This window comes from Panthera tigris, chromosome A1, assembly GCF_018350195.1.
Source record: "Panthera tigris isolate Pti1 chromosome A1, P.tigris_Pti1_mat1.1, whole genome shotgun sequence".
Classification (NCBI taxonomy): domain Eukaryota; kingdom Metazoa; phylum Chordata; class Mammalia; order Carnivora; family Felidae; genus Panthera; species Panthera tigris.
The window spans coordinates 76,278,680-76,301,436 of record NC_056660.1 but is presented as its reverse complement, the minus strand read 5'-3'; the positions used below and the strand labels follow the sequence as shown (position 1 = coordinate 76,301,436).

Sequence of the window (22,757 nt, the reverse complement as noted above, 5' to 3'; positions counted from 1 at the left end):
TTTGCAATATTTGCTTCAAATATTTCTAGTTTGAAGAGATTAAGTTAAACATTTTAAATTAAACAATGTCCTTCGTCTTCTCTCTTACTCATCCTTCTCCACAAAGGTGGCTTCTAGTCTAATAGTTGTGTGTGTTATTCCCATTCTTGTTTTTGTGACTTATCTGTGTAAGGATGAATATACAAAATATATCTGCCTTTGCTTCTGTGTCTTAAATTTTTTATAAAGGTTTTTGTGCTGTTCAGTAGTTTTGTAGCTTGCTTTTAATTTTTTTTTAAATGTATTCATTTTTGAGAGAGACAGAGACAGCATGAGCAGAGGAGGGGCAGAGAGAGGGGGAAAGAGAGAATCTCAAGCAAACTCCACACTGTCAGTGCAGGGCCCAACGCAGGGCTTGAACCCATGAAACCACGAGATCACGACCTGAGTTGAAATCGAGTCTGACGCTTAACAACTGAGCCACGCAGGCACCCCTGTAGCTTGCTTTTAGACTCAATAATATTTTCCCACTTTATCCGTATAGTTATACGTGGATCTAGGTCTACACACATTGTGTACTATCTCATCCTATGATTAAACCTCCGTTTCTTTATTCATCACACCAATAAAGGATGTGAAAGTTGTTTCTACTCTTTACTGCTCTGTGCAGGGCTGCAATGATTATCATTTCACACGCTGTCTTGCACATTTTAGAACAAGATGCGTAGAAGTGAAGTTGCTGACGCCTTCAACTTTCCTCCAGTTTGTCAGTTTCCCGTCCAAGAGGTGATGGTAATTCGCAATGCCCAGGGATGAGTGCACATTCCTGTTTTCTCACATGCTGTGAATATCTTCTCCAGTCTGGTTTCCAATTAATATTAAGAAAAGCCAGTGGTTATGATAGGTAACTTATAAAAATATCTAGAAATAGCTTTTCTTCGGATAAAGAATTTCCTTCTTTTCAGGGCTGAGCATAAGGTTACCTACGATTATCTAAAATGTTATGGTGTATATACTCCTGAATGTTATCAAAAGACGTAACAGTCTTTAATGTTCGTATCTTGGCCTCCTTTTGTTTTTATGAATGTTGCTAAAATTGATTTCTACAATAGAAAGCAGATTCTATGTCTGCTAAGTCTGAGTGTGAAATGTAGAATGCCAGTAGAACATTCTCCAGCAACTACTTATCTTAGAAATCATTTTATGAAACAAATCCTGTTCTTGGTGACATAATTTGTTCTCTGCCCAGAGTACCAGGGAGAGCTTCATGAGAAGTAAATGTAGATCTGTGTACATATGTGTATATTTGTATATGTCAAGGGAGTATCTTTATTTTAATCTTACACTCCACTTGATAAATTAAACTTTGAGGAAACTATGTTTTTATGGCACCAATGTAACATATGCATCATGGAAAAGTAATTTAGTTATGTCTTAATTCTTCACTCATTTCCACTAAAATAAATACAGAACAGATTCAGAAAACTGATGCTGAGGACAGACTTAGTGAATCTGTAAGCCTGTGGCTGGAAGCCTAAAATATTATTTTGAATTAGGCTATTAACTCATTTGAGATAATTCTATCCAGATTTTGGTCTGTATTTATTCAACTGATTTATTGTCTGTTTTTCTCCCTCCCAAATGGGGCTCATTATGTCTCTTTAAAGCAATGTTTTCCATGTTTTCTACCATTTTTTATTTTTCAGGGTACTTTATATCCTAATTATTGAGTTATGTATCATGTACTCCTAATTATGAAACTTAGATTTGCCGTGTTTCCACTTTAGTGGGTGAGTTTGGAAGTATGTACATACACACACATACATGGCCTCAAAATGGTCTCTTTAAAAGACAGTGGTTACACTTTTAGAAGCTTTGCTCCCCTTTAACTACTCGTACGAATTTAGGGAGGCTTCTGACACGAAAAGGGACTCCCCCCACGTGACTGGAAATACTACAGCCAAACGCAGCCCGCTCGGCAATCTACCTGCTGACTTTGTGGATTTTCCCCAGAAGAACTAGGTGAACGAGGTGGCCTTCTCTTTACAAATAGCAACATGGGGACGGAGCCTGGCAGTGTGGGGTTGGGACCTTGTCTCCGTAACTTGCTGTGATCTTGTTAGAGTCACTCAGTGTTTGTTGATCCGTCTGTTAGAGTGAGAACACCCATCTTCTGAGGTTGCTGTGAGACTGACTGTCCCGGCTGAAAGCAAGACAGAGCAAACACGCAGTAAACACGAGCTCCTTCTTGGCCCCAACGGCGTCTCCCTGACTTCTAAGAACATCCTCGTTAACAGGGTCCTCCCTTAGTTTTCCCACGAACTGGAAAGCATCCCAAAGTAAGAAAGCGTTATGTTGATCAGCTCTTACCAACGGCACTGAAAGTCAGGTACTCGTGAGCCCTCCGAGATGCAACTGAAGGAAAAGAAGATTCTCTGCCGTGAGCCAGGCCTTCGTCACATTCCCGGGGAAACTTTGATATCGTCACAGCCTCACAGGTACCAGCAATTCCGGAGATCTACCTAAGTACCACGGGAAAGATCATCCTAATAAACTGTAACACAGCCCAGGGAATCAGACCTTCCCATCGGGAACAGCAGGTTACCTTTTTATAGAGGCCGACAGCTTACAAAGGGTTTTCATAGGCTTTATCGGCTTGCCGTTCTCTGTGTGAAGGTCAGGCAGATGGTTTCTCCCTCTCTTTTCAATACAAAGGACACTGAGGCTCAGAGAGGTCAAGAACACAAAGTGATGGGTGGAGATGGGAGTTTAGAGTCTCCTGACCAGCTGGATCCTATTACGCTGGGTGGAACCTTATGAATTTGTCATTTTTGTAGTAGAATTGAAAAGTGCATGTGGTTTTCTCTACACAGTGTCATCTTATTCAGAAACAGTGTAGCCACACAAGGTCACAAACTAGCCTAAGCACAACTAGGAAATCTAATTACGGGAGGGACTGAGAATCCCGCAGCATGGCTGGCGTTAGGTGGAGACCCATCAGAGGCTCAAACATGGAGACCCATCTCTCTCTCTCTCTCTCTCTCCTTATCTGGGCAATCCTTGTATTGGCTTCGTTGCTGGCAAGCCCTCCTCACGTGGGCTGAAGGCCCCAAGTTTCCCCGGTCCTCACAGTCTGAGATGTCAGCAAACAGAGGGCTCCTCTCTCTTGTTATGTCCCGTGATGTCCTGGTCTGAGTCTGCGGCCTAGCTCAGGTCACCATGTCTTTGATGGAAGTTTGGGGGATGTGTGATGGACTGCCCTATCAGTAACAAGAGGGAGGCGAGATGTTAAAGAGGAGCTCAGTTCCCAGAAGAAAGGGGGCAAAAGGGCCGCCCAAGCCAAAACAGCACATGTGCATTGCACGTAAAATACACATCGATGGAGTGTCTAATATTCGGTCCAATACGGCACTTCGACTCACCCGATACGAAGAATCAAAAGAGAGAAAAGAGGGACAGTGACTAGAAAAGGCAGAAAAAACCGGTCAAAGACCAAGTTAAAAACAACACCAAAAAATGGCCATTGGATAACTACAGAATAGAATTCATTCACTTGTAAAGTGGAAATGTATTTCCTTGACATTGGTAACATTTTTATCTAAAAAATAGGAAAAACAGTCAAGTTTTATGGAGAGATTTTAAATACCAAAAGTCGGCTTTTGCTCACACAAAGTCAGGCTTACTATTTCATGTATCGAGTCCTGGGGTGTCGTTTGAAAAGTAAATAATGCTCACTTACTGGACAGCCCATCTCCATGGTCCCAAATTCCTGTCGAGCAGGAAACAGAATTGATTTCAGGTCAGAAACAAGCAGGCTATTGGCATCTGCCCTACAGATTCTGCTGGAAGAGTAAATGGGAAAGAGCCCACCCTGCCTTCACGACACATTTGGGGCTAAACGTAAGAAGCACCGTGTTAGCAAGGGAAGCAATCAGTTCAACCTGTGTGTTTAATATTTAATATGCTCGATTTCTTTCATTTTTTGTAAGTAAAAACTAGATATTCCAACAGTTTCCTCCCACACCCCAATCAGCTACTGGGCATCACACGGATGCATATGATGCCCATGTAGACGCTGACATGGCTGCATGGCCCCAGGCAGGGCTGGCCCAAAGCTGTGGAACACATTATGCTCTTACTGTTTATCTTATTTTTTAATGTTCGTTTATTTTTGAGACAGAGAGAGAGAGAGACAGAACATGAGCAGGGGAGGGGCAGAGAGAGAAGGAGACACAGAATCCGAAGCAGGCTCCAGGCTCTGAGCTGTCAGCACAGAGCCTGACTCGGGCTCGAACTCACAAACCGTGAGATCATGACCTAAGCCGACGTCAGACGCTTACTGACTGAGCCACCCAGGCACCCCTGCTCTTACTGTTTAAAGCAGCCCACTGGTGACATAGAGACGCTTGGGAGAAAATTCACTTCAGGAATATTTCCTGACTTTTTTCAAACTCATAGAACTGAAATACTCAAACGACACACTGAGAAGTCATAGTATTCAAGAATGACGGTCCTATGCCTTAACGAAGACCTTAAAAAATAATTTCAGAAGTATTTTAGCAGAACATTTTAACTGAATTCACTACTTTCACCCCCAAACCTAAGTTGTTTCTTTGATCAATGAGTAATTACATAGAGCAAATCTTTCATTTAAATGCCATGACACCTGATCTTGCCACAAATACACCAGAAAAATGAAGTCTCGAGCGTGTCTTGTTTTTCATAAACCTTTCAAAGGCCTCATATAGCAGCCAATGCTCATTCTTTTCTGCACCATATTATTACTAAGATGAGCTCTTCATTTTAACTGTAGGCTGATAAAAAATTTTGACATCTACACATTTCACAGGGAACAAGTTGAGAATTTCTGCCAGTAAGTAAAGAGAAAATTCCATTAGAAAACACAGATATCTCTACATTTTCAAACATAAATGGAGTGAAGTGTTCATTATTAGACTTGAAATTATCAAATCAATTCCTATTTCTGTTCAATAGCAAACGCATTTTAAGGAGACTAGAAGATCTAACTGCTCTGACTCTTTTTACACTGACTCCTAAAATCTTCAAAACATCTCCAATCACTTGCCTCACCTTTCTAAAGATGGGTATAACTCATTGTTTTGTAAACAGTAGAAAAAAATTTTTTTAACTTCCAAATAATGCCCTTGAGAAATGGGATAGTCACGCATTAATACCACGACTAGCATTTCAGGACACTGCAGAATAACTGTAAAGAGAATTCAAGGTGAGAAGAGAATCATGCATGACTCAGTTTGATTTCCAGTTGACTCAGCACCTCGATAGTATTCAGTATTGAGGTTTACTGATTATTTCGTTAGCATTAGGCAAGGGGAAAAAAAGACATTAGTTGGCCATGTTTTGTTTTTCCTACTAAAAGATACTGTTTTAAGATAGTAGAGTGAGGGGCACCTGGCTGGCCCAGTCGGTTAAGCGGCTGACTTCGACTCCGGCCATGATCTCGAGGCTCGTTGAGTTCGAGCCCCGCGTCGGCTCTCTGATGTCAGTGCGGAGTCTGCTTTGGGTCCTCTGTCCCCTCTCTCTCTGCCCCTCCCCATCCTCAACAATGAAGAAACATTGAAAAAAATAAAATAAAATAGTGTAGTGAGCACCAAAGATTTTAAAATACATTTGCAAAAGCTATTTTCTTCTTTCAACTACTATGTTTAATTTCAAGAAGAATTTATAACTCAGCAACTGCAATAATAGTGTTTGCTGTGTAAAAAAGAGCAAATGGAGAGTACATCTGACAAGATTAAGTTCTATTTCAGGGCTTAGTTACAAGTAAAGGAAGAGGGGAAGGAGAGAGCGGTGAAATTACAGAAGGATCGTGTGTTCCAAGAGAAATCCATCATCCAACTCTTGCTGCAGATCTCAGTTGATAGCATCAAAAGATAAAAGTCTCATTTGCCAATCACATCTCCTAAATAGGAAAACATTTTAAGTGCCAGGCAGAACCCGGGTTATAAATGTTCAGATGTGCTCCAGATTATGTCCTCAGGAAGTCTAAGTTACGTGTTCTTCTAAGAGAAATCTTAAAAGGCATAATTATTGAAATGATATTACCCTGAGCTTTTCCAGACTGTTCCTGTAGACACAAGATTTTCCTGTGGTTTAGGTTCTTGCCCTCGACTGGCCACTCAGTGCCGGCCCTACAGTTTCCTGTTCCTGACATCCAAGTCACCTTAATTATACAATGGTTTTCATTTGCTTTTCATGTCAAATTCAAATTTGAATAGTCTTCTAGTATTTGCCTACCTCTAAACAAATAAGAGAGACCTGTGTGGTGAGAGGTCTGTTAATCATATTAGGTGAGGCACATGCAACTAGAAACAAAAAGAGGGAAGCGGAACAATATTTTGATCTTCAAATATCCAAAGGATTGCCAAGTGAAAGTGACATGATACTGATCTTGTTAACTTCAGATGGCTTAAGTAGGACCAAGCAGGTTTCAGCCCAGGAAGGAGCAGACTTCCACAGTCATGGTTGTCCAAAACTAGAATGAGCTGTCTGGTAGAGAATTAAGTAAAGGTGGTTATTTACCTGGTAGAAGAATAATGCAGGGATATCCTAAGTGGGAAATTTATTAATCTGATCACAGCCAGGAAATCTTGCCACTCCAAGAGAATCTGACTTCCTCCAGACTTTTTTTCAGTCCCTCGCACCATATATCTGCCACCTAAGTCCACCCTCCAGTCTATCCTATCTGATAACCTGGCTTAGATTGGACTTTTTGCTCCTGTTCGTTAATCACCGAACTCTCTCTGTTTCAGCCCACAGTAACCTCCACGCTACATGATCATAACCAAATTATTTAACTGCTCAGGTCTTCAATTTCCTTTCTACCTCAAGGGGTGGGTTGCAAGGAATAATTATATCATTTATGTGAGGCATTTAGCACAACCCGTGGCACACAGTAATTACTAAATAATGCTTGCTATTATTAGCTATTATTATTGTGCCCCCACTCCCAGCTCACTGTCTCCAGGAGGCATGCACGCACTAATCAGACCCAGGTTTGGCTGACTCACTGGGGCAAATTTTCTCACTCTTCGGCATGCGGTTATTTCCAGCTGTTTCGGATTTGCTTAGAGACATTTGGAAAGAGCAGTAGAATTGCCAGGGACCCCCACATGAGAATCCTACCTGTAAAAAGCAAAAGTCTACGGATCTTGGTGTCACTCAGTCCAGAAGTCTTTAGAAATACAAAATGCCCCCTCGAAGCAGAAGGAGCATCAGGCTTTCAGTGGCTTGTAATTGGACATGCTTATAACTGGAAGTCAAATCAGAAAGTAGCATAAACAGCGGGAGGGACTTCCCTTAACAAAAGGAACCACAAACCCAAATTCAACAAAATAACCCGCCGGTACTCCTCCAAAGTGCCAGGGACAAGGAAACTGAGACATGGCAACAGGTTAAGAAGACCAATGAGTGGAGGACACTAAATGCAACACGGAACCCTGGATTGACCCTGGAGCAGAAAACAGGCATTGCTTGAAAAATTGGTGCAATTCTAACATGGCCTGTAATTTCACTAATGGTATTGTATCCTCATTTGTTTCCTGAGTCCGGTCATTGTCCTGTGGTTGTGTAAAGTGTTGACATAGAGGATGCTAGAGAAGCCGGGTAAAGAGCATTAGGAAACTCTTTGAACTGTTTCTAGAAATTTGCTATAAGTCCAAAATTATTTTAAAATAAAAAGTATAAAACATGTAAATTGTAAACATTTTTTAAGGAAGCGCATTTTATTTTATTTTTTAAATGTTTGTTTATGTTGACAGCAGAGAGAGAGGGAGAGGGAATCCCGAGCAGGCTTCACACTGTCAGCACAGAGCCTGGTGCGGGGCTCGATCTCACGCACATGATGTCATGACCTGAGCTGAAATCAAGAGTTACACACTTAACTGACTGAGCCACCCAGGGGTCCCTAAAGGAGGGACATTTTAAAGGGAGATATTATAAGTACTAATACTCTTATCCCCCCGTTAAGTACATCCCTGAAATAAAGAGGTATAAAACTTGTAAAATCAATTGCTATGGACAGAATTGTGTTCCTCCAAAACTCTTCCGTTGAAGTCCTAATCCCCATTGTGGCTGTACTTGAAGGTGGGGCCTTTAGAAGGTAATTAAGGCTAATGAGGTCATAAGGGTAGAGTCCTGGTCTGATAGGATCCTATCCTGCTGAGAAGACCACCAGAGAACTCTCTCTCTCTCTCTCTCTCTCTCTCCCTCTCCCTCTGCCATGTGCAGACACAGTGCGAAGGCTGCAAGCCAGGAAGCAGGATCTCACCAGACCCTACCCGCCCAGACCTTGACCCTGGACTCCTGGTCTCCAGAACTATGAGAACATACATTTCTGCTATTTAAGCTGTCTGATCTGTAGGGCAGCCTGAGCTGGCTAATACATCAATGTATTTTCTATTCCTGCCATTACAAACTGCCACAAACTTGAGGGCTTGACATAGTACAAATGTATAATCTTACATTCCCAGAGGTCAGAAGTGTGATTCGAGTCTCACTGGGCCAAAATCAATGGTCAGCAGGGCTGTATTTCTCTTGGGTGCTCCTTCCCAGTTTCTAAAGACACCCTGCTTCCTTGGTTCCTGCCCCCTTCCTCCATGTTCAAAGGCAGAAACAATGCATCTCTGTGACCTTGCTTCGAATTGTCACATCTCTCTCGGACCACCACCAGAAAGGTCCTGCCCTTTTAAGGATTTGTGTGACTCGATGGGCCCACCCTGAGTGTCCAGGATAATCTTCCTATCTCGAGTTCCATACGTTTAATCACATCTGCAAAGTCCCCTTTGCCTTTTGGCAACACACCCCCAGGTTCCAGGGGTCAGAGAACAGGCCATCTTTGGGTACCATTACCTGCCTACCACAATCAATCTGTCATTATAAGAAAACTGAGAAGGATTCAAATTCACAACACAGGAAAATATAAAAACATTTGGACCAAATCAAGATGGTTACCGGGCCCCAGTATACAACTTCCCTGACTCGCGAGCACAGGACAGCACGGCCAGAAATGCCACATATACACATTCTGGCCTGGCAAATGAGGAGGGAGAAAGGAAGAACAGGAAACACAAAACTCGTTCATTCATGTTCACGTGATGTTCTCTCACGTGCCTTGTGGAGCAGCTTTCTCTGCAGCCCTAGGTCAGAGATGACAACAAGGGGAGAAATATGCACTTACCAATCAGTTTACAAGTCAGTTTAAACCCACCTTTCTCATCAAACTGATGGACTCAGGCCAAAATGAAAGGCAGACCAGATATGTGGGACAACACAAATGTATAAAAATCCATCATTTCCCAGGAATAAGCCAATTAGAAAATATCATGGAAGAAAAATGGCATTCACCAAAGTTACTCAAACCATGAAATAACTAATAAAGTATAAAGAAAGGTACAGAGGGGCACCTGGGTGGCTCAGTCAGTTAAGCATCTGACTTCAGTTCAGGTCGTGATCTTGTGGTTTGTGAGTTTGAGGCCCGCATCTGGCTCTTGTTGTCAGTGTGGAGCCTGCTTTGGATCCTCAGTCCCCTCTCTTTCTCTGCCCCTCCTCCACTCACTCTCTTTCTCTCAAAAATAAATAAACATTGAAAAAAGGAAAATTACAGAAATTTTAAAGTTATACCAAGGGACAGGGAAGCCTCCCTCCTTACATGGGGGATATATGTCATGCTTGAATAGAAACGTTCTGGTTCGGGGCGCCCAGGTGGCTCAGTCGGTTGAGCATCTGACGTGAGCTCAGGTCATGACCTCACGGTTTGTGGGTTCGAGCCCCGTGTCGGGCTCTGGGCTGACAGCTCGGAGCCTGGAGCCTGTTTCAGATTCTGTCTCCCTCTCTCTCTCTCTCTGCCCCTCCCTCACTAGTACTCTGTCTCTCTCAAAAATGAATAGACGTTAAAAAAAACAAAAACAAAGAAATGTTCTGGTTTCCAGCCTTGAGGAAGAAGGTCAGAACCACAACAAGCTATACAAAGGAAGAAATGCAGTTTCATACCTTGGGCTGGTCAGTGGCAAGTTTTCGATCGTATTAGTGTCTATTTATGCTATATCAAGTACTTTGCCCAGAGCCTGCTTGATTGTTTCCTTGAACACAACCAGGGATAAAGCAGCCTGTTCCATTACTTTTGTATGTGAAGCTTTCATGTGTGAATCTCAGCTCTCCCCACATGAATTGAAACCTCAAAAAATAAGAATAATTTTTACGTAGCCTCATGATGCCCACTCCAATTCTTCTCACTTTGATTTACTGATATTGAAATTCTAAAATTCTAAATTATTTGCTAAGGAACAGCTGGTAGTGGATGGGAATTATTTTCCATTTTATAAGAACGTCTACCCTACTGTTCCATTTTTTAAGCAGCCTAAGTACTGTAGGATACATTAAAGGGTGAATAGGCTGAATTGATTTGTCTTGATTTTTTTCATTTTTTAAAATGCCCTTCATATGGACTTTATTATCATGAAATCTGCTTCGCATTATTAAAACCAGCAGGGTAAGACATTGACAGTCATAGAGGGGGTTTGTAGTTTATTTTACATTATGGCTTAAAATGCCATCTTGGCCCTTTATCTCTAACATCCTTAAAAAGATGAGAGATTTTCTAGAATATTGAAATTCTAAGTATTGTTACTATATATTTTAGGTTTCTCTTTCTCAGATAAATATGTCTAAAGTGATCATTCATAGGGGAGCCTGAGTGGCTCAGTCGGTTAAGCATCGACTCTTGGTTTCGGCCCAGGTCATGATCTCACGGCTCGTGAGTTCAAGCCCCGTATAGGGCTCTGAGCTGACAGTGGATAGTCTGCTTGGGGTTCCCAATCTCTCTCTCTCTCTCTCTCTCTCTCTCTCTCTCTCTCAAAATAAATAAATAAACTTTAAAAATAAATAAATGAAGTGATCACGTATAGATTGGAATAGCGAATCTGTCACGTTTGGAGATTTGCGACTTCATGTGGAGGAATTTCGCATGCTTAGAGATTATAATGAAAATCGTGAACTCTAGGTATTACAGAATTAAAGGTGTTCAAACATTATAGACAAAATATGCAAGAAGTAATTTTTATTACTTCTTGGTAACTGGGAACTCTCCCAAATCTGCTTCATCATCTACCTGTTCTGGAAAAACAAAATTATTATAAAGAGATTAAAGGCGCTCCAAAGGCTTTTACCTGGCATGACCTCCTTAGCCCTTTCCTCATCCCTCCAGCTGGGCAGCTATAATCCTGTGGTCAAATGGTGGCATACTTGCCTCAAATATTTTTGTCATTTTGATGATTTACAAAACCTGCCCCGCTCTTCATCCGGTGGGGAGCAAGACACCACGGGGTGCGCATGACCGAGGCAGGGAAATCCCACGAGCATTCCTAACACTGAAACCGGAAGGAGAGGTGCAATCCTAGAGAACATGAGTAGCTGGGCGAGTCCAGGATAGCATGGGACAAGAAGGTGAGAGGCTTATGTAAAGAGATGTGCTCTTGAAAGCAGGAATCATCCTTGGGTGAGGATAGGTGAGCTGGTCACTGTGGGACCCATTTCCCTGAGTGAACAGGAAATATTGAAACCCTTTGAGCCTCTCACTTGGTGTGTAAAATATAAGAGGAATAAAACCGACGTTTCTTGCAGTCTTTCACCCCCAAGGTAGTCGAGCTGACCCTGTGGCCTCTTCTTTCATTGTAGCTCCTGTCAGCGAAGCCTTGTTCTTTTCTGTCTACAAGTGTTTTAAAGCTGTTTGGGGGAGATAATCGTATCTCTATGGACTGTTTTAAACTTCAGGAAAATGGTAGTGAGGTCTGACCAGTGCTGGGAAGCCTGAGATCTGGGACAGAGGGAGATCAGAGTCTGTATAACCCCGCATTTCTGGAGAGCAATATGTAGACGGTGAGAATGGTCCTTGCGGACGGCTGGGGCGTTCTGTCTCACAAGACCCCTGTTTCTTGTCCCTCGCTCATGCCCAGCCTGAGTTGTCCGAGCAGATCCAGCTCTCGTGGGTGTGGGACAGTGGGAGAAACCACCTTCACTAGACCTTTCTTCTGCTTCCTTCTCTGGGGACTTTCAGTGTAAGTTAGGGTGTGGAAGGAGGATGGAAATCAAGTTTCAGAGTGAATTCAATGGAAGTGTCTGTTGTGAGAGTCTGTTCCAACAGTGTTTTGGGGGGGGGGATCTGAATCAAGCAACGTGGGCTTAAGGCAGAAGGATTTGACCCTTCTCACAGAGCACAAGTACACTCGATGCCCAAGGAGGCGAGCGCATCGGCTTCAAGCAGCTGGGTTGACCCAGCCACGGTCAAGAAGGTAGAAATGGCCAAGGCGCCCACGCCATAATCCAATTCTGAAAGAAAATAAATCGCTACTATTTGAGGTAGAGGGTGAGAAAATGTGGTCTTAGAACCCGGAGTTCCACTCACAGATACCAGTGCGAAGAGTGTATAAGAAACCAAGAACTCTGCTGGAGGCCAACGCTTGCTTAGAGAGTAAGGAGAGCCAATGCCATTAAGTAGTTTCCAATCCTACGTGGATCAAAACAACCACAGCAACAAGTATATTGGCTACAATACAGAATTCTGCATTTCTTTTTTTTTTTAATGTTTTATTTTATTTTGAGAGAGAGAGAGAGAGATGGCGAGCACAGGAGTGGCAGAGAATGAGGGAGAGAGAGAATCCCAAGCAGGCTCCGCAGCTGTCAGCACAGAGCCTGACATGGGGCTCGAACTCACAAACCGTGAGATCATGACCTGAGCCGAAACCAAGAGTCAGACGCTTAACCGACTAGGCCACCCAGGCTCCCCCAGAATTCCGCATTTCTAAAGTATGATCAGAGCTACCTGAGCTATATAAGCAGAAAGAGCCAAGATCATAGAAGACAAAAAATATAAGCCTGAATAAATATATTATAGACACAGGGTACCTAAATGTTATATCTCAATCTTGCGTGCTCTAACCTGTTGCCTCTACTTTGGTTTTCAGTGAGTGGGGAGGAAGAGCAAAGTGCAACATGACTGAAGTGTGCGATTTCACCCAAGGGATTCAGTCTTCCTTGTGTTTTTCTCCCCTCATCCAGGCCCTTTCCAGTGGGCTCCTGCCCCCTGCCCCTGCTTTCCAGGCCCCACCAGAGAAGTAACTGGTTAGCACATGCATCATCAAATGATGTTTCCGTGTAAAGAGTCACACAAGGAACCTGAGAGGTCTTTTCCCCAGATATATAATCTAAATAATTCTCTTTTTCCCCCCTTAATATAGATGGCGTTGTTTTTAGTCTGTTGTTTGTTTTTGGAATTACGGAACAAAAAAAAACTTTCCCTTACCTGAGGCTCAAGTCCTCAAATCAACTACCCTGCAAAGATTTAGGAAGTTAATTATAGAAATAACATTTCTTTGTCTTGAACTATTGTGCAGCTATTGGTGTAAAACCAGATAGCAGCTGCTTGCTTTACCCTGAGGCATTAAACTGCAATGGTTGGGAGGGAGGAAGGAGGGAGGAGGGAGGGAAGGAGAGAGGGTGGAAGGAGGGAGGGGAGGAAGGGAGGGAGGGTGGAAGGAGGGAGTGAGGAGGGGGGAGGGAGGATGGATGGAGGGAGGGAAGGAAGGAGAGAGGGAAGGAGGGAAGGAAGGAAGGAAGGGAAGGAGAGAGGGTGGAAGGAGGGAGGGGAAAGGGAGGGCGGGAGGGAGAACAGATGGAGGGAGGGAAGGAGAGAGGAAGGAAGGAGGGAGGGAGAGGGGGAAGAAGGAGGGAGGGAGGGAAGAAGGTAAGGAGAGAGGGTGGAAGGAGAGAGGAAGGATGGATGGAGAGAGGGAGGGAGAGAGGGAAAAAGGATGGAGGGAGGGAGAGGGGAAGAGGGGAGGGCACCCAGGGAGGAACGGAGTAGGAGAGGCATCCAGGAAGGGGGAGAGGGGGAGCCAGCCAGGAGTGTGAAAGGAGAAACCTATGTCTCCTCAGATCTTTGTCACCTTGTCGACACTGCCTCCTGAACTCGTTCCTTAAGAAAGTACTCAGTTTCCAGAAGAGCTCCTTGTTCCCTAAACCCAGACGGTAAGTCTGCAGGCGGTAGCCTGAGAATCAGCCCAGGTCTCCTCAAGATCCCACCTGCCCCACTGCGCTCTTCCGGTTCTCGCATCAAACTCCCGGACGCTTCAGCCAACAGTAAAACGCAATTACAAGGAGGAAACCTTGATCTCCCCCAAATATGATTCACGGCAAACACTTCCGCCCTTAATGCTTACAGCCAGGACAGCATACTTTTTAAAACCCTCTTAATGATACTCTTTTACTTATTATTCTCAGGATAGAAAAAAAAAAAATCCACCACGATCGAGCCTCCGCTCACCTTGCTTCTTTATTTTTCCTTTTGGTTCAACCAGAATCTCGTGGCTTTTTCTCACATTGGCCCGTTACACCCGGGCACCATGGGCTACCCTGTCCGAGGTCGACCTACTGGCAGCCTACTCTGGGGAAGAAAGAGCTTCTTCCACCCACAAAAATGAAATCTGTCCAGATTTAATCACTCGGTTAAGAATAATGCAGTGGACGACAATACTTTTTTTTTAATTCTCACTAGGGACCAAAGGACGTTTAATTAGGCCTTTAAAAGCGACTGTTAACTTATACAGACCTCATCACAAATGGTTTTTCAACCAGCTCAGTGATCTGAAACACCAATTAGTTTCAATTCACACTTATTATCTGTCCCTCGATAAAGCATTTACTTCAGAATGTAAATTTCTTCATATTCAAGAAGGTGTTGATGTTTTACGAGGCTAAGAAGAATATATATTTTTCGTCCTTCTTAAAAGGCGTCCTGCAAGATATCTTCCTCTGCATTTTCTTTTTTAATTATACACACATGTGGAACTGCTTCCTTGAAAACGCCCTTTGTGGAGACTGATGTTCTGGCTCTGAATCCTATTTATTCCCTTGAAGCCTTTGTGGAGGGCCTGTGATTTCTCTCCCAGGACCCTCAGCAGCTGCATTGGTCACGGACCTACGGGACTCCGAGGCCAGGCCCCCTTGACCACTACATAATGTATGGCCTGTCTGAATACCCTTGTCTCAAATGGATTGGACAGCTCACTGCTCACTCACCAGTCCAGCTTTTGGGGACACCTGGGTGGCTCAGTAGGCTGAGCGTTCGACTTCAGCTCAGGTTATGATCTCTCGGTTTGTGAGTTTGAGCCCCACGTCAGGCTCTGTGCTGACATCTCAGAGCCTGGAGCCTGCTTCGGATTCTGTGTCTTTCTCTCTTCTCTCTCTCTCTCTCTCTCTCTCTCTCTCTCTCTTTCTCAAAAATAAATATTAGAAAAAGAAAGAAAGAAAAAATTTAACAACAACAAAAAATCCAACTTTCAGGCAACAGGATGCACGTAAGGAAGTTTATTAGTCAGGTTTTTCCAGAGATAGATAGATGATAGATAGATTTTTGGGGAACTGGCCCACATTAGGACCTGGCCAGTCCAAAATCCATACATGGGGTCATCAGGCCAGAATTGCAGGGGAGAGTTAATGTTGCAGCCTTGAATCCAGATTCTGTAGGGCAGCAGTCTGGACATTGAGGTAGTCATCTATGTTAGTCTTGAGAAGAAGTCTTTTCTTCTTTCAGAAACCTCTGTCTTTGCTCTTTTATTTTATTTTATTTATTTTTAGTTTATTTATTTTGAGAGAGAGAGAGAGAGAGAGAGAGAGAGAGAGAGAGAGAGAGAGAGAGAGAATCTCAAGCAGGCTCTGAACTGTCAGCACAAAGCCCAACACAAGGCTCGAACTCATAAACCCATGAGATCATGACCTGAGCCAAAATCAGGAATCGGACACTTAACCGACTAAGCCGTGCCCCTCAGTCTTTGCTCTTAAGGTCTTCAGCTAGAACTAATGAGGCCCACCCACACCACAGCAGGTAATCTGCTTTCTCCAAAGTCTCATTTACAAATCTATCACATCTAAAAAATACCTTCATGGCAACATCGAGGCTGGTGTTTGACCAAACAACGGGTCACTGTAGCCTAGCCAAGGTGATACATAAAATTGACCATCATGGGAGGAGACCACACACTAGACTTGAATGACAGCTGTGTCACTTAAATGATTTCAAGACCTTCCTCGGGCTTCAGTTTCCTCATCTGTAACACCCTTCAATGGCAGTAAATAAACAAAGGAGAATAATTATGCCATACGCCTGTCTCAAGGATGAGAAGCATTTGGTTTCTCTTACTGTTTTCTACTTACTGATTCTCTCTTACTGATTTGCTATCAATCGTGTACTACAGGGACATAAGTCAGTCTTCAAGCCATCCAAATTTAAATTCAGACAATCATCAAACTGATCACATTTGTTGTATTCAAACAAACACTGTCTGGAGGTAGGGTTCAGGTAGATTCCAGTTGATGGTGATTTGGGGGAGCCTCGGTCTTGAGGGTCTGTATGGGTATATGCTCAACACACAGAGTTAACTTAAACCCTTCAAAAATCTGACCAGATCGCCTTGTGCCAGGAAGATAATTTATTGATGTTCAATGGAAGTATGACTATATAGTGTGAAGAATACTATAGTAGAAGTTACGTGCCCTAATTGTGTGACACTGAATCAGTCACTTGACCTGTCTTCACCTCAATTTCCTGTCTAGAAGATAGGAGATTTGGACGAAATGACTTCAACATGCCTTACCATTTCCAACTGGAATATATTAGGACTCATGTTTTCTTCCTGAATGGTTTATATTCATTAAGGAGTATTTGATGTTGGTTAATTGAAATGTGTTATGCTTTTAAATGGATTAGGCATAAAGGTAATCTGAAACTGCAAATCTAAAAGATTCTGTTTTCCTGGGTTTGAGGTCACTCAGAGTAATAACTGTTTATATTAACTGCGGCAATGAATGAACTCAGTTAACGCTTCCATTTTTATATTGTCTCCTCAAACTTTTTATTCTCAAGAGATCTTATGACTAAATCTTCCTTTAGCCAAGTTGGTTTCAGCAATTTTTCTTTGACAGTATCTAAGCTGATATTTATTAGACCTGGCCTTTTTCTAATTTAATACTCCACAGTGGAATACTCTACTTTTAGGGATTAATGGTCCCTATTATTACACCTTTTTGATCAGTTTAGATTCTTCTCCCTATCTTTAACTGTTCGGTCTTTGCTTCTAAACTGCAAGGTGCATTAGAGGATAACGTTGGAAACAGGACTCGTTTCAGAAACAGCATCCAATGGTAAAGCCATATTTTGTAAAAAGAACAAATGATTGTTAAGTGAATAAAGAAGTCAGTGAACAAAGACTAACGAGGGACTCGTCCAATGACTACTAATCTTCTCAGTCTTTGTCGTGTGTCCCCTAGTGTCTACCACGGGGCATATACAATATGCCAAAAAGAGGCTTGAAAGATGAGAGAAAACATATCCACGAAAAGAAGGAAAAAATATCTGAGTGTTGGCTACAAAGCCATATACCCAGCGCTGTCTTCACATTTCTCTCACCCCGTCTACCATTCATTCGACAAATATTGCTTGAGCACCCACTGTGTGTCCGGCACTCTGTTACCACTGAGAACATGAGCAAAATAGGAAGGATCCCGGCGCTCCCAGAACTTATACTGCCTCACCTCGCTACTAAAAACCGGCAAATAAAGATGATGCCTTTATTACAAACTAAGATCTCAGGAAGGTGTTGGTTTTGGTTTTGGTTTGTTTGTTTAAGTAGAGTTGTTTTTTTTTGGTGTTGGGTGTTCGGTTATATTGGTGTGGACACCCACTTCAGTCATCAGATCGCCTTTTTCTCCTTTGAAATAAAGAATGTGAGCCACGGGACTCATGTAAGATACTTGGGCTCTCACCTACACATGGCCGAGACTGTCAGCGGGAAGGAGTCTTTCTGGGCTTTGTTATTAGTAATGACCTCAGAAGACTCACCGTGGACCCATGAGCAACTCAAGCAAACAGGTGTCCTTTTAGGCCCCCGGCAATGCCAGTTGGGGATCAACCCGGGTATGTGGAAGCTTCAATCCGCATACAAGTTTGTGTGGTACCCCTGCAGGTTTGTAGCCTTGGAGGGTTGGGACGTTGTATCCTTTGAATTTGGCATGTAGACATATTCACTCACAGACTGCTCCTTGGATACTGCTTTTGGGCCTCTGTCAAGTATATTGGCACCAAAAATAATTTCAAGAACAAAATAATTGATTCAAAGCCTTCATAAATACGGAGTCAAAAAGAGATAAAATGCCAACTAGTCGATTGAAACAGGTATCGAGCGCATGAATAAAAGATTTTGTAGGAAATGTGGTTGGAATTACTGGCTAGCATCAGGCTTGGGGTTTTCAATGGTTTAAAATTATTTACGCTGCTTAGCAATCATGGATGGAGCCCTTGCTACTTGCCAACATGGTACAAGACCCTGGGGACGCAAAGATGGGTACAGATACAGCCCCTACCTCACGGCAGGGCCTCAAACACCAGTCAAATTTGGTTTAGTGCACAGAAATTAACCATGTAAGCATTTGATTCAGCTGTATGCCAGAAAAACATCAGTTTTACAATTATGGCTACGTCCCTTTTCAACGTTTCTCCTTCTGAAGATGTAACTATGTTTATGATGAACAGTCATTAAAATGCTCGGCACACGATATTCATACTCTATTACGAATGTTGTTTCCCTATGTGAAAATTGGCAAACTCATCATTGTTGTTAATCAGAACATTAAACTAACCACATCTTCCCAAGCAGTGTTAATAACAAAAAGATACTAAACTTAGAGGAGAGACTTATTGTAAAGGTTATATTCCATTAGAAGCTTTTCAGCCGAGAGGATTTCCAAGCATAGAGTTTGCAGGCTTTTCTGCTATCCTCTCCTCAGTCCGGAAATGAGGACTGTTGTCCAAATGATTATTTTATGCACAGGAATCCTGCACCATCACCCAGCCTAGCATATAAATGCAGATCATTTCCTTCTGTCACGCCTGAAACCCTCTTCTCCTGATTACATCAGTCAGACGAGATGCCTGCCGATCGTCATCTCAAAGATGGTTCCAGAAAAATGATTTTGAAGACTCTTGATAAACCTCCTCAAAATTCCACTTACAGTCCAGATAGAAGGTACCTCCATTTTGCAGGTTGGAAATTCACTGAAACTCTTCACCCCCACCCTAGTCCCTCTTTCCCATTTCTATTCACAATCTGGCTGAGCCGTAAGTAAGATTTAAAGCTGCACGGGTCTTACCTACCAGAGGGAAATCCTGTGTTAAGCTGAGCTTAAATTTCATTTGCTATCATTCAAATATATTTTTATTAGTCTATTTTCTTATTCAATTTTCCTGCCAACTCTTCTCCCTCCACAAATAGCAATGGAAATAGCTTTCCTGATATTCAGGCACATTCCAAGTTACATAAAGATTAATACTAACGCATCTGCACAATTAATTCAAATGTCCCCAGCTCCTTTCTTGTCACTAGCAAGATAGAATAAAACAAGTGAAAAAACAGATTGCTAATCACTGAAAGGATAATAACTCAACAGGTAGCAAATTACGATACTGTAGACAGTATCATTTATGCATTTATTTAGTAGAACATTTGTTTAATTTGTTTCAAAAAAAGGTTTCAGGTGGCTTCAGCAATTTCTAAAGTATATTCAATTTTTTGAGAGGAATTTGTAACTGATAACCTATATAAGTGTTGGGTAGAAAAACTGGACAGATTACACCCAAAGCCCATACACGGAGCAAATGCACGTCTCACGCGGTAGAAACGATACCCTGGCTGGACAGGAGTCAATGGACTCTGGAAACGGTTTCAGTTCCTTCAGACTTCCGTACTTACTTGCAATTGTGTAGTTTTCTTGACAGCTGAGATTTCTTAAGGCTCCAAAACAGTTAGCGTCACATAACAGGGAGCCAGTGCGTTGCTGACCAAGAAATGTAGCTGCCCAGGTGATGCTCACCTCCCCCTACGCCAGAAGCTCTAGAATCACAGAAAAAGATTTCCTTCTCCCTTGGGGCCTATTTGGAAACAAGCATTCGATGACCTCAAAACTAGGTGCTCACTTTGGTCAAACGTCTTAGATTCTTTGTGACAGAGGCCAACGCTGTCCCTCTCATTTTATTCATTAAAAAAGAAACAAACTAAAAACCCTAAAAAACAAACAAACAAACAAACAAACAAACAAATAAAAGTGAGATGCCTTGTTTACACCAAGTCAATTTATCTGGGATGAGTGAGAAAAAGAAATAGTAAACCACTGACTTCCACCTTCCATTGTCCTTACCAATCCATACATCCAGTACTCCATCAAATACATTCACGAGGAACAAACAAGGAGGCACAATTCTTGTGAAATGCTTAGGAAACTGACACATTTCTTTCCCACGGCAATTTTGTCTCTCTTCCTTACACATTTTACAGGCAAACAGCACAAATATTTATTTCCTCCCCATTTCCAAATCTATATGCTAAAAATTATAAAAAAGCAACATTTGCCTTAGAAGCTCCAAGTGTCGTCTTTTGACACCTGTTTTTTTCTCTTTCTTGACATCCTGTCCCTCTTCAGGTTTTGAAAACTGTACCCCTCATTCAACCTCACGTCGGGATTGTATATATCACTTTCATGCAATATAAATTGATATCATTGTGCTATCTCCGCCAACTATGTTTACTTCAGGAAAAAGGCTTTATTAGCAGTTCAAGCAACTGTGTTTCCTTAGAAGCACAGCACGGTATTGCCCTAGACAGGCCTGCTGATTTCTAGAGCAGAATATGCTGAGAGTTCCTTCTACTGTTGATAAAAAATATCCACCATGTGGAGAGTGATGGTGAGCCCTGAAGAGTCTGGACAAGGACGAAAAGGAGAAAAGTGGAAATTATCAACCGTCTCCAAGCATATGGTCTGGGAGGGAGTAAGCAAAACAAATATGCAAATAGTTGGAGTAGGAGGCACACTAATCCAGGCATTGGTAGAAATACGAAATGATTCAAGAGAAGGAAGTTCGTATTTATCATGCGCCTTCTAAATACTCAGCATTTTGTATCCACTTTCACGGATAATCTCACTGTACCATTTCAACAAGAGTTATCACCCTCATTTGAGAAATGGGCAAACCAAGGCTAACTCAGTCCAATTTGTTTCCCCAGATTATGTAGCAAAATAAGTAGCAAAGCCAGAGGCTCAGCCATGATTTTCTGGTTTCAAAGACTATGTCCCTTCCGCTCTACAGCGCTACCTGGAAATGAAGGAGGGGCCGTATCTGGATAAGAGAAAGAACTTCTTATAGTGAGCGGCATTTGAGGTGGGCTTGGGTGAACAGAGAGGATTTCAGTAGGAGGTGCTTGAGAATCAAGAGGAAATTCCAGGCAGAGATGCGGGCGTGAATAATAGCATAGAGATGATGAGGGAACAACCATTCTGTTTCAGGTTTAGGTAATGCAGAGCAGTATAGACAGACATGGTCCTAGAGCCACACTGCCTGGGTCCTAAAGCCCACCAGATCACTGTGCCATAAGGCCTGAAATTGGGGTTCAGTATTAAGTGCCGCCTTGATATTTGATACAATCCAGAGGGCTTCAAACGGCCTAACCACACACTCTCTTCCCCAAGTTGCTCTTGCAGATAAGGTTCCCCAGCCAAACATCACTTCTTATCACAGGAACAGACAGAACGCCTGCTTGTCCCAGGGCGGTGGGGTTCAGTTCCCTGCCAGCTCACGGAACAACTCAAACAAGCCAGCCGCGTCCCCCCACGGGAACCAAGGGGCACCCCGCCCTCTTGTCACTACAAACCCCGCCCATCCCCTCTGTCCTAAAAACACCCATGTGGTCCCGCAAGGCAAGCGGTGTCCTCTACCCGGGAGCCGTGAGAAGCACTGACAAATAAACTGCTGTGTGTCCATCTGTCCAGCATCGCGTGGGCCATCCCCATAACTTGAGAGTAGAAATCCCTCCTTCACTGACAGAGTAGAGAGGAGAAAAAGAAAATAACCACCTTTAGCCGTGTGACTGAGGAGGCCACCCCACCTCACTGTGCTTCTGTTTCCTCACTGTAAACGCTCCGATGACAGTATTAACCTGCTTCCTAAGGCTGTTTCTGCGTCTGGCCCAGAGTGAGCGCCAGGGAAGTTTGGCAGTGCTTAATCAAGGACTTCTTATGTGTCAGTCTCTGCCTCAGTGTGTCACATGTTTTAACAGATTTCATCCTCACCATAAACCTACGCAGCAGATCTGGCTATTATCAGTCTGTTTTACCATCATTGAAGAAACTGAAGCCGAGAGTGGGGATCACCCAGCTGCGAAGCGGCCAAGCCATAGCAGAGATTCAGGCAGCGAGGTTCCAGAGCCCTCCCCTGTGTCGGGGGGGGGGGGGGGCTGACAGGTCCCCAGGTGCACCCCCCTGATATTGGAGACAAGGGCACCCTACACGCTCCTTGCCATGGCACTCAACAGCTTGGACTGTAATTCTCGGTTAATTTGCTGCCACCATCCATAGAAAGCAGGCTCCCTGAATGATCTCCAATCATTCTTAAAACAGCGCTCAGTGCACAGGAGGTGTCTGGTCAGAGGACAGTCACATCCCTGCTCTGCCTCCTCCAGCACTTCCTTTGGGAAACTAGCCCCAGGGGTGCCTGGCGGGCTCAGGTGGTTAAGCGGTTAAGCGTCTGACTTCAGCTGAGGTCATGATCTCATGGCTCGTGAATTCGAGCCCCGCGTCAGGCTCTGTGCTGACAGCTCAGAGCCTGGAGCCTGCTTCGGATTCTGTGCCTCCCTCTCTCTCTG

The 22,757-nt window shown here is 43.2% G+C and overlaps 1 long non-coding RNA gene across 2 annotated transcripts in view; it reads right to left on the bottom strand.

Moving 5' to 3' along the window:
- Window positions 1–416: 416 nt before the first annotated feature.
- LOC122237131 overlaps window positions 417–22,757 on the bottom strand; it is a 92,429-nt gene continuing 70,088 nt past the window's right edge. Inside the window, exons 3-5 of one of the 2 annotated variants that reach the window (XR_006215330.1) lie at window positions 2,350–2,501; window positions 1,967–2,182; window positions 417–840 (exon numbers count right to left, since the gene is read on the bottom strand). This is a non-coding gene — a long non-coding RNA (uncharacterized LOC122237131). Of the gene's footprint in view, window positions 2,183–2,349; window positions 2,502–22,757 lie in introns of both variants that reach the window. The other variant, XR_006215329.1, reaches the window with a different exon arrangement.